We start from the raw sequence: 12,581 nt of genomic DNA on the forward strand, positions 1-12,581 counted from the left end.
AGAGGACTGAAACTCTCACTTTCTATAATTTGAACCTCTCCAGTGAGTCTAGTTTTAGATTCCAATGCTTCACTTCAGGGTTACTGTATCCCTTGGACCTTCTTATTGACGATGAAACACAGAAATTGTATCCGAATTTAGTACAAAAGGCACAATGCCGACTTAAGTACAAGAGGACTGACACTCTAGCTTTCTACAATTGGAACCTCTCCTGTAAGTCCAGTATTAGATCACGATGCTTCACTTCAGGTTTACTGTATACCTTGGGCCTACTTATTCACTGAGAAACACAGAAATTGCATCCGAATTTAATACAAAAGGCACAATGCCGACTTAAGTACAAGAGGACTGACACTCTCAGTTTCTATGATTTGAACCTCTCCTGTGAGTCCAGTTTTGGATTCCGATGCTTCCCTTCAGGTTTACTGTATCCCATGGACCTTCTTATAGACGATAAAACACAGAAATTGCATCCGAATTTAATACAAAAGGCACCATGCCGACTTAAGTACAAGAGGACTGACACTCTCACTTTCTATGATTGGAACCTCTCCTGTGAGTCCAGTTTTAGATTACGATGCTTCACTTCAGGTTTACTGTATCCCTTGGACCTTCTTATTGACGATGAAACACAGAAATTGCATCCGAATTTAATACAAAAGACACAATGCCGACTTAAGTACAAGAGGACTGACTCTCTAACTTTCTATGATCTGAACCTCTCCTAAGAGTCCAGTTTTAGATTCCGATGCTTCACTTCAGGTTTACTGTATCCCTTGGACCTTCTTATTGACATTGAAACACAGAAATTGAATCCGAATTTAATACGAAAGGCACAATGCCGACATAAGTACAAGAGGACTGACACTCTATGTTTCTATGATTGGAACCAATCCTATGAGTCCAATTTTAGAGTACGATGCTTCACTTCAGGTTTACTGTATACCTTGGACCTTCTTATTGACGATGAAACACAGTAATTGCATCTGAATGTAATACAAAAGGCACAATGCCGACTTAAGTACAAGAGGACTGACATTCTCACTTTCAATGATTTGAACCTACCCTTTGAGTCCAGTTTTAGATTACGATGCTTCACTTCAGGTTTACTGTATACCGTGGACCTTCTTATTGACGATGAAACACAGAGATTGCATCCGAATTTAATACAAAAGGCACAATGCCGACTTAAGTACAAGAGGACTGACACTCTCACTTTCTATGATTTGAACCTCTCCTGTGAGTCCAGTTTTAGATTCCGATGCTTCACTTCAGTTTTACTGTATCCCTTGGACCTTCTTACTGACGATGAAACACTGAAATTCCATCCGAATTTAATACAAAAGGCACAATGCCGACTTAAGTACAAGAGGACTGCCACCCACACTTTCTATGATTTGAACCTCTCCTGCGAGTCCAGTTTTAGATTCCGATGCTTCACTTCAGGTTTACTGTATCCCTCGGACCTTCTTATTGACGATGAAACACAGAAATTGCATTCGCATTTAATACAAACGCACAATGCCAAATTAAGTACAAGAGGACTGACAATCTAATTTTCTATGATTTGAACCTCTCCTGTGAGTCCTGTTTTAGATTCCGATGCTTCACTTCAGGTTCACTGTATCCCTTGGACCTTCTTATTGACGATGAAACACAGAAATTGCAACCAAATTTAATACAAAAGGCGCAATGCCGATTTAAATACAAGAGGACTGACACTCTCACTTTCTATCATTTGAACCCCTCCTGTGAGTCCAGTTTTAGATTCCGATTTTTCACTTCAATTTTACTGTATCCCTTGGACCTTCTTATTGGCGATGAAACACAGAAATTGCATCCGAATTTAATACAAAAGGCACAATGCCGACTTAAGTACAAGAGGACTAACACTCTAACTTTCTCTGATTGGAACCTCTCCTGTGAGTCCAGTTTTGGATTCCGATGCTTCACTCCTGGTTTACTGTATCCCATGGACCTTCTTATTGACGATGAAACACAGAAATTGCATCCGAACTTCATACAAAAGGCACAATGCCGACTTAAGTACAAGAGGACTGACACTCTCACTTTCTATGATTTGTTTCTCTCCTGTGAGTCCAGTTTTAGATTACGATGCTTCACTTCAGGTTTACTGTATCCCTCGGACATTCTTACTGACGATGAAACACAGAAATTGCATCCGAATTTAATACAAAAGGCACAATGCCGACTTAAGTACAAGAGGACTGACTCTGTACCTTTCTATGATTTGAACCTCTCCTGTGAGTCCAGTTTTGGATTCCGATGCTTCACTTCTGGTTTACTGTATCCCATGGACCTTGTTATTGACGATGAAACACAGAAATTGCATCCAAATTTAATACAAAAGGCACAATGCCGACTTAAGTTCAAGAGGACTGACACTCTCACTTTCTATGATTTGAACCTCTCCTGTGAGTCCAGTTTTATATTATGATGCTTCACTTCAGGTTTACTGTAAATCTTGGATCATCTTATTTACTATAAAACACAGAAATTGCAACCAAATTTAATACAAAAGGCACAATGCCGGCTTAGGTGCAAGAGGACTGACACTATCACTTTCTATGATTTGAACCTCTCCTGTGAGTCCAGTTTTAGATTACGATGCTTCTCTTCAGGTTTTCTGTATACCGTGGACCTTCTTATTGACGATGAAACATAGTAATTGCATCCGGATTTAATACAAAAGGCACAATGCTGACTTAAGTACAAGAGGATTGAGACTCACACTTTCTATGATTTGAACCTCTCTTGTGAGTCCAGTTTTAGATTACGATGCTTCACTTCAGGTTTACGGTATACCTTGGACCTTCTTATTGACGATGAAACACAGAAATTGCATCCGAATTTAATACAAAAGCCACAATGCCGACTTAAGCACGAGAGGACTGAAACTCGCAATTTCTATGATTTGAACCTCTCCTGCGAGTCCAGTTTTAGATTCAGATGCTTCACTTCAGGTTTTCTGTATCCCTTGGACATTTTTATTGACGATGAAACACAGAAATTGCATCCGAATTTAATACAAAAGTAACAATGCCGACTTAAGTACAAGAGGACTGACACTCTAACTTTCTTTGATTTGAACCTCTCCTGAGAGTCCAGTTTTAGATTCCGATGCTTCACTTCAGGTTTACAGTATCCCTTGGACCTTCGTATTGACGATGAAACATAGAAATTGCATCCGAATTTAATAAAAAAGGCACAATGCCGACTTAAGTGCAAGAGGAGTGACACTCTAACTTTCTATGATTGGAACCTCTCCTGTAAGTCCAGTTTTAGATTACGATGCTTCACTTCAGGTTTACTGCATACCTTGGGCCTATGTATTGACGATGAAACACAGAAATTGCATCCGAATTTAATACAAAAGGAACATTGCCGACTTAAGTACAAGAGGACTGACTCTCTCAGTTTCTATGATTTGAACCTCTCCTGTGAGTCCAGTTTTGGATTCCGATGCTTCACTTCTGGTTTACTGTATCCCATGGACCTTCTTATTGACGATGAAACACAGAAATTGCATCCGAACTTCATAGAAAAGGCACAATGCCGACTTAAGTACAAGAGGACTGACACTCTCACTTTCTGTGATTGGTACCTCTCCTGTGAGTCCAGTTTCAGATTACGATGCTTAACTTCAGATTTACTGTATACCTTGCACCTTCTTATTGACGATGAAACTCAGAAACTGCATCGGAATTTAATACAAAAGCACAATGCCGACGTAAGTGCAAGAGGACTGACACTCTCACTTTCTATGATTTGAACCTCTCCTGTGAGTCCTGTTTTAGATTCCGATGCTTCACTTCAGGTACTGTATCCCTTGGACCTTCTCATTGACGATGAAACACAGAAATATCAACCGAATTTAATACAAAAGGCACAATGACGATTTCAGCACAAGAGGACTGACACTCTCACTTTCTATAATTTGAACCTCTCCAGTGAGTCCAGTTTTAGATTCCGATGCTTCACTTCAGGGTTACTGTATCCCTTGGACCTTCTTGGCGACGATGAAACACAGAAATTGTATCCGAATTTAATACAAAAGGCACAATGCCGACTTAAGTACAAGAGGACTGACACACTAGCTTTTTACAATTTTAACCTCTCCTGTGAGTCCAGTTTTAGATCACGATGCTTCACTTCAGGTTTACTGTATACCTTGGGCCTACTTATTCACTAAGAAACACAGAAATTGCAATCGAATTTAATACAAAAGGCACAATGCCAACTTAAGTACAAGAGGACTGACACTCTCAGTTTCTATGATTTGTACCTCTCCTGTGAGTCCAGTTTTGGATTCCGATGCTTCCCTTCAGGTTTACTGTATCCCATGGACCTTCTTATAGACGATAAAACACAGAAATTGCATCCGAATTTAATAGAAAAGGCACAATGCCGACTTAAGTACAAGAGGACTGACACTCTCACTTTCTCAGATTGGAACCTCTCCTGTGAGTCCAGTTTTAGATTACGATGCTTCACTTCAGGTTAACTGTATCCCTTGGACCTTCTTATTGACGATGAAACACAGAAATTGCATCCGAATTTAATACAAAAGACACAATGCCGACTTAAGTACAAGAGGACTGACTCTCTAGCTTTCTATGATCTGAACCCCCCCTGTGAGTCCAGTATTAGATTCCGATGCTTCACTTCAGGTTTACTGTATCCCTTGGACCTTCTTATTGACATTGAAACACAGAAATTGAATCCGAATTTAATACGAAAGGCACAATGCCGACTTAAGTACAAGAGGACTGACACTCTATGTTTCTATGATTGGTACCAATCCTATGAGTCCAATTTTAGATTACGATGCTTCACTTCAGGTTTACTGTATACCTTGGACCTTCTTATTGTCGATGAAACACAGTAATTGCATCTGAATGTAATACAAAAGGCACAATGTCGACTTAAGTACAAGAGGACTGACATTCTCACTTTCAATGATTAGAACCTATCCTTTGAGTCCAGTTTTAGATTACGATGCTTCACTTCAAGTTTACTGTATACCCTGCACCTTCTTATTGACGATGAAACACAGAAATTGGATCCGAATTTAATACAAAAGGCACAATGCCGACTTAAGTACAAGGGGACTGACACTCTCACTTTCTATGATTTGAACCTCTCCTGTGAGTCCAGTTTTACATTCCGATGCTTCACTTCAGTTTTACTGTATCCCTTGGACCTTCTTACTGACGATGAAACACTGAAATTCCATCCGAATTTAATACAAAAGGCACAATGCCGACTTACGTACAAGAGGACTGCCACCCACACTTTCTATTATGTGAACCTCTCCTGCGAGTCCAGTTTTAGTTTCAGATGCTTCACTTCTGGTTTACTATATCGCTTGGACCTTCTTATTGACGATGAAACACAGAAATTGCATCCGAATTTAATACAAAAGGAACAATGTCGACTTAAGTACAAGAGGACTGACACTCGAACTTTTTTGATTTGAATCACTCCTGTGAGTCCAGTTTTAGATTCCGATGCTTCACTTCAGGTTTACAGTATCCCTTGGAACTTCTTATTGACGATGAAACACAGAAATTGCATTTGAATTTAATACAAAAATCACAATGCCGACTTAAGTACAAGAGGTCTGACACACTAACTTTCTATGATTTGTACCTCTCCTGTGAGTCCAGTTTTAGATTACGATGCTTCACTTCAGGTTTACTGTATTCCTCGGACATTCTTATTGACGATGAAACACAGAAATTACATCCGAATTTAATACAAAAGGCACAATGCCGACTTAAGTACAAGAGGACTGACTCTCTACCTTTCTATGATTTGAACCTCTCCTGTGAGTCCAGTTTTGGATGCCGATGCTTCACTTCTGGTTTACTGTATCCCATGGACCTTCTTATTCACGATGAAACACAGAAATTGCATCCGAACTTCATACAAAAGGCACAATGCCGACTTAAGTACAAGAGGACTGACACTCTCACTTTCTATGATTGGTACCTCTCCTTTGAGTCCAGTTTTAGATTACGATGCTTCACTTCAGGTTTACTGTATCCCTCGGACATTCTTATTGACGATGAAACACAGAAATTGCATCCGAATTTAATTCAAATGGCACAATGCCGACTTAAGTACATGTGGACTGACTCTCTATCTTTCTATGATTTGAACCTCTCCTGTGAGTCCAGTTTTAGATTCCGATTCTTCACTTCAGGTTTACCGTATCCCTTGGACCTTATTGATGACGAAGAAACACAGAAATTGCATCCAAATTTAATACAAAAGGCACAATGCCGACTTAAGTACAAGAGGACTGACACTCTCACTTTCTATGATTTGAACCTCTCCTGTGAGTCCAGTTCTAGATTATGATGCTTCACTTCAGGTTTATTGTAAACCTTGGATCTTCTTATTGACGATAAAACACAGAAATTGCAACCGAATTTAATACAAAAGGCACAATGCCGACTTAGGTACAAGAGGACTGACACTATCACTTTCTATGATTTGAACCTCTCCTGTGAGTCCAGTTTCTGATTACGATGCTTCACTTCAGGTTTACAGTATACCTTGGACCTTCTTATTGACGATGAAACACAGAAATTGCATCCGAATTTAATACAAAAGGCACAATGCCGACTTAAGTACAAGAGGACTGACTCTCTACCTTTCTATGATTTGAACCTCTCCTGTGAGTCCAGTTTTGGATTCCGATGCTTCACTTCTGGTTTACTGTATCCCATGGACCTTCTTATTGACGATGAAACACAGAAATTGCATCCGAACTTCATACAAAAGGCACAATGCCGACTTAAGTACAAGAGGACTGACACTCTCACTTTCTATGATTGGTACCTCTCCTTTGAGTCCAGTTTTAGATTACGATGCTTCACTTCAGGTTTACTGTATCCCTCGGACATTCTTATTGACGATGAAACACAGAAATTGCATCCGAATTTAATTCAAAAGGCACAATGCCGACTTAAGTACATGTGGACTGACTCTCTACCTTTCTATGATTTGAACCACTCCTGTGAGTCCAGTTTTAGATTCCGATTCTTCACTTCTGGTTTACTGTATCCCATGGACCTTCTTATTGACGATGAAACACAGAAATTGCATCCGAACTTCATACAAAAGGCACAATGCCGACTTAAGTACAAGAGGACTGACTCTCTACCTTTCTATGGTTTGAACCTCTCCTAGGAGTCGAGTTTTAGATTCCGATGCTTCACTTCAGGTTTACTATATCCCCTGGACCTTATTATTGACGATGATACACAGTAATTGCATCCGAATTTAGTACAAAAGGAATTATGCCGACCTAAGTACAAGAGGATTGAGACTTACACTTTCTATGATTTGAACCTCTCTTGTGAGTAAAGTTTTCGATTACGATGCTTCACTTCAGGTTTACGGTATACCTTGGACCTTCTTATTGACGATGAAACACAGAAATTGCATCCGAATTTAATACAAAAGCCACAATGCCGACTTAAGTACACGAGGACTGAAACTCGCAATTTCTATGATTTGAACCTCTCCTGCGAGTCCAGTTTTAGATTCAGATGCCTCACTTCAGGTTTACTATATCCCTTGGACCTTCTTATTGACGATGAAACACAGAAATTGCATCCGAATTTAATACAAAAGCAACAATGCCGACTTAAGTACGAGAGGACTGACACTCTAACTTTCTTTGATTTGAACCTCTCCTGTAAGTCCAGTTTTAGATTCCGATGCTTCACTTCAGGTTTACAGTATCCCTTGGACCTTCTTATTGACGATGAAACACAGAAATTGCATCCGAATTTAATACAAAAGGCACATTGCCGACATAAGTACAAGAGGGAAGACACTCTCACTTTTAGTGATTTGAACCTCTTCTGTGAGTCCAGTTTTAGATTCCTTTGCTTCACTTCAGGTTTACTGTACCCCTTGGACCTTCGTATTGACGATGAAACATAGAAATTGCATCCGAATTTAATAAAAAAGGCACAATGCCGACTTAAGTGCAAGAGGACTGACACTCTAATTTTCTATGATTGGAACCCCTCCTGTAAGTCCAGTTTTAGATTACGATGCTTCACTTCAGGTTTACTGTATACCTTGGGCCTACGTATTGACGATGAAACACAGAAATTGCATCCAAATTTAATACAAAAGGAACAATGCCGACTTAAGTACAAAAGGACTGACACTCTCAGTTTCTATGATTTGAACCTCTCCTGTGAGTCCAGTTTTGGATTCCGATGCTTCAATTCTGGTTTACTGTATCCCATGGACCTTCTTATGGGCGATGAAACACAGAAATTCCATCCGAACTTCATACAAAAGGCACAATGCCGACTTAAGTACAAGAGGACTGACACTCTCACTTTCTATGATTGGTACCTCACCTGTGAGTCCAGTTTTAGATTACGATGCTTCACTTCAGGTTTACTGTATCCCTCGGACATTCTTATTGACGATGAAACACAGAAATTGCATCCGAATTTAATACAAAAGGCACAATGCCGACTTAAGTACAAGAGGACTGACACTCTACCTTTCTATGATTTGAACCTCTCTTGTGAGGCCAGTTTTAGATTCCGATGCTTCACTTCAGGTTTACTGTAAACCTTGTATCTTCTTATTGACGATAAAACACAGAAATTGAATCCCAATTTAATACAAAAGGCTCAATGCCGACTTAGGTACAAGAGGACTGACACTATCACTTTCTATGATTTGAACCTCTCCTGCGAGTCCAGTTTTAGATTACGATGCTTCACTTCAGGTTTAATGTATATCGTGGACCTTCTTATTGACGATGAAACACAGAAATTGCATCCAAATTTAATACAAAAGGCACAATGCCGACTTAAGTCAAAGAGGACTGACACTCTATGTTTCTATGATTGGAACCTCTCCTATGAGTCCAGTTTTAGATTACGATGCTTCACTTCAGGTTTACTGTATACCCTGGACCTTCTTATTGACGATGAAACACAGAAATTGCATCCGAATTTAATACAAAAGGCACAATGCCGACTTAAGTGCAAGAGGACTGACACTCTAACTTTCTATGATTGGAACCTCTCCTGTAAGTCCAGTTTTAGATTACGATGCTTCACTTCAGGTTTACTGTATACCTTGGGCCTACGTATTGACGATGAAACACAGAAATTGCATCCAAATTTAATACAAAAGGCACAATGCCGAACAAAAGGCACAATGCCGACTTAAGTGCAAGAGGACTGACACTCTAACTTTCTATGATTGGAACCTCTCCTGTAAGTCCAGTTTTAGATTACGATGCTTCACTTCAGTTTTACTGTATACCTTGGGCCTACGTATTGACGATGAAACACAGAAATTGCATCCAAATTTAATACAAAAGGAACAATGCCGACTTAAGTACAAGAGGACTGACACTCTCAGTTTCTATGATATGAACCTCTCCTGTGAGTCCAGTTTTGGATTCCGATGCTTCAATTCTGGTTTACTGTATCCCATGGACCTTCTTATTGGCGATGAAACACAGAAATTGCATCCGAACTTCATACAAAAGGCACAATGCCGACTTAAGTACAAGAGGACTGACACTCTCACTTTCTATGATTGGTACCTCACCTGTGAGTCCAGTTTTAGATTACGATGCTTCACTTCAGGTTTACTGTATCCCTCGGACATTCTTATTGACGATGAAACACAGAAATTGCATCCGAATTTAATACAAAAGGCACAATGCCGACTTAAGTACAAGAGGACTGACACTCTACCTTTCTATGATTTGAACCTCTCTTGTGAGTCCAGTTTTAGATTCCGATGCTTCACTTCAGGTTTACTGTAAACCTTGTATCTTCTTATTGACGATAAAACACAGAAATTTAATCCCAATTTAATACAAAAGGCTCAATACCGACTTAGGTACAAGAGGACTGACACTATCACTTTCTATGATTTGAACCTCTCTTGCGAGTCCAGTTTTAGATTACGATGCTTCACTTCAGGTTTAATGTATATCGTGGACCTTCTTATTGACGATGAAACACAGAAATTGCATCCAAATTTAATACAAAAGGCACAATGCCGACTTAAGTCAAAGAGGACTGACACTCTATGTTTCTATGATTGGAACCTCTCCTATGAGTCCAGTTTTAGATTACGATGCTTCACTTCAGGTTTACTGTATACCCTGGACCTTCTTATTGACGATGAAACACAGTAATTGCATCCGAATGTAATACAAAAGGCACAATGTCGACTTAAGTACAAGAGGACCGACACTCTCACTTTCAATGATTTGAACCTATCCTGTGAGTCCAGTTTTAGATTACGATGCTTCACTTCAGGTTTACTGTATACCGTGGACCTTCTTATTGACGATGAAACACAGAAATTGCATCCGAATTTAATACAAAAGGCACAATGCCGACTTAAGTGCAATAGGACAGACACTCTCACTTTCTATGATTTGAACCTCTCCTGTGGGTCCAGTTTTGGATTCCGATGCTTCACTTCAGGTTTACTGTTTCCCTTGGACCTTCTTATTGACGATGAAACACTGAAATTCCATCCGAATTTAATACAAAAGGCACAATGCCGACTTAAGTACAAGAGGAATGACACCCACACTTTCTATGATTTGAACCTCTCCTGTGAGTCGAGTTTTAGATTACGATGCTTCACTTCAGGTTTACTGTATACCTTGGACCTTCTTATTGACGATGAAACACAGAAATTGCATCCAAATTTAATACAAAAGGCACAATGCCGACATAAGTACAAGAGGACAGACACTCTCACTTTCTATGGTTTGAACCTTTCCTAGGTGTCGAGTTTTAGATTCCGATGCTTCACTTCAGGTTTACTGTATCCCCTGGACCTTATTATTGACGATGATACACAGTAATTGCATCCGAATTTAGTACAAAAGGCACAATGCCGACCTAAGCACAAGAGGATTGAAACTCACACTTTCTATGATTTGAACCACTCCTGTGAGTCCAGTTTTAGATTACGATGCTTCACTTCAGGTTGACGGTTTACCTTGGACCCTCTTATTGACGATGAAACACAGAAATTGCATCCGAATTTAATACAAAAGCCACAATGCCGACTTAAGTACAAGAGGACTGACACTCTCAATTTCTATGATTTGAACCTCTCCTGCGAGTCCAGTTTTAGATTCAGAAATGCTTTACTTCAGGTTTACTATATCCCTTGGACCTTCTTATTGACGATGAAACACAGAAATTGCATCCGAATTTAATACAAAAGGAACTATGCCGACTTAAGTACAAGAGGACAGTCACTCTAACTATCTTTGATTTGAACCTGTCCTGTGAGTCCAGTTTTAGATTCCGATGCTTCACTTCAGGTTTACAGTATCCCTTGGACCTTCTTAATGACGACGAAACACAGAAATTGCATCCGAATTTAATAGGAATGGCACAATGCCGACATAAGTACAAGAGGACTGACACTCTCACATTCTATGATTTGAACCCCTCCTGTGAGTCCATTTTTAGATTCTGATGCTTCACTTCAGGTGTACTGTATCCCTCGGACCTTCTTATTGACGATGAAACACAGAAATTGCATTCGCATTTAATACAAATGGCACAATGCCAAATTAAGTACAAGAGGACTGACACTCTAACTTTCTATGGTTTGAACCTCTCCTGTGAGTCCTGTTTTAGATTCCGATGCTTTACTTCAGGTTTACTGTATACCATGGACCTTCTTATTGACGATGAAACACAGAAAATGCATCTGAATTTAATACAAAAGGCACAATGCCGACTTAAGTGCAAGAGGACTGACACTCTCACTTTCTATGATTTGAACTTCTCCTGTGACTCCAGTTTTGGATTCCGATGCTTCACTTCAGGTTTACTGTATCCCTTGGGCCTTCTTATTGACGATGAAACACTGAAATTCCATCCGAATTTAATACAAAAGGCACAATGGGACTTATGTACAAGAGGACAGACATTCTCACTTTCTATGGTTTGAACCTCTCCTAGGTGTCGAGTTTTAGATTCCGATGCTTCACTTCAGGTTTACTGTATCCCTTGGACATTCTTATTGACGATGGAACACAGAAATTGCATCCGAATCTAGTACAAAAATCACAATGCCGACTTAAGTACAAGAGGACTGACACACTAACTTTCTATGAATTGAACCTCTCCTGTGAGTCCAGTTTTAGATTACGATGCTTCACTTCAGGTATACTGTATACCTTGGACCTTCTTATTGACGATGAAACACAGAAATTGCATTCGCATTTAATACAAAAGACACAATGCCAAATTAAGTACAAGAGGACTGACAATCTAACTTTCTATGATTTGAACCTCTCCTGTGAGTCCTGTTTTAGATTCCGATGCTTCACTTCAGATATACTGTATACCGTGGACCTTCTTATTGACGATGAAACACAGAAATTGCATCCGAATTTAATACAAAAGGTACAATGCCGACTTAAGTACAAGAGGTCTGACACTCTCACTTTCTATGATTTGAACACCTCCTGCGAGTCGGGTTTTAGATTACGATGCTTCACTTCAGGTTTA

The sequence above is a fragment of the Schistocerca americana genome, chromosome 10 (genome assembly GCF_021461395.2).
Source record: "Schistocerca americana isolate TAMUIC-IGC-003095 chromosome 10, iqSchAmer2.1, whole genome shotgun sequence".
In the NCBI taxonomy this organism is placed as follows: Eukaryota; Metazoa; Arthropoda; class Insecta; order Orthoptera; family Acrididae; genus Schistocerca; species Schistocerca americana.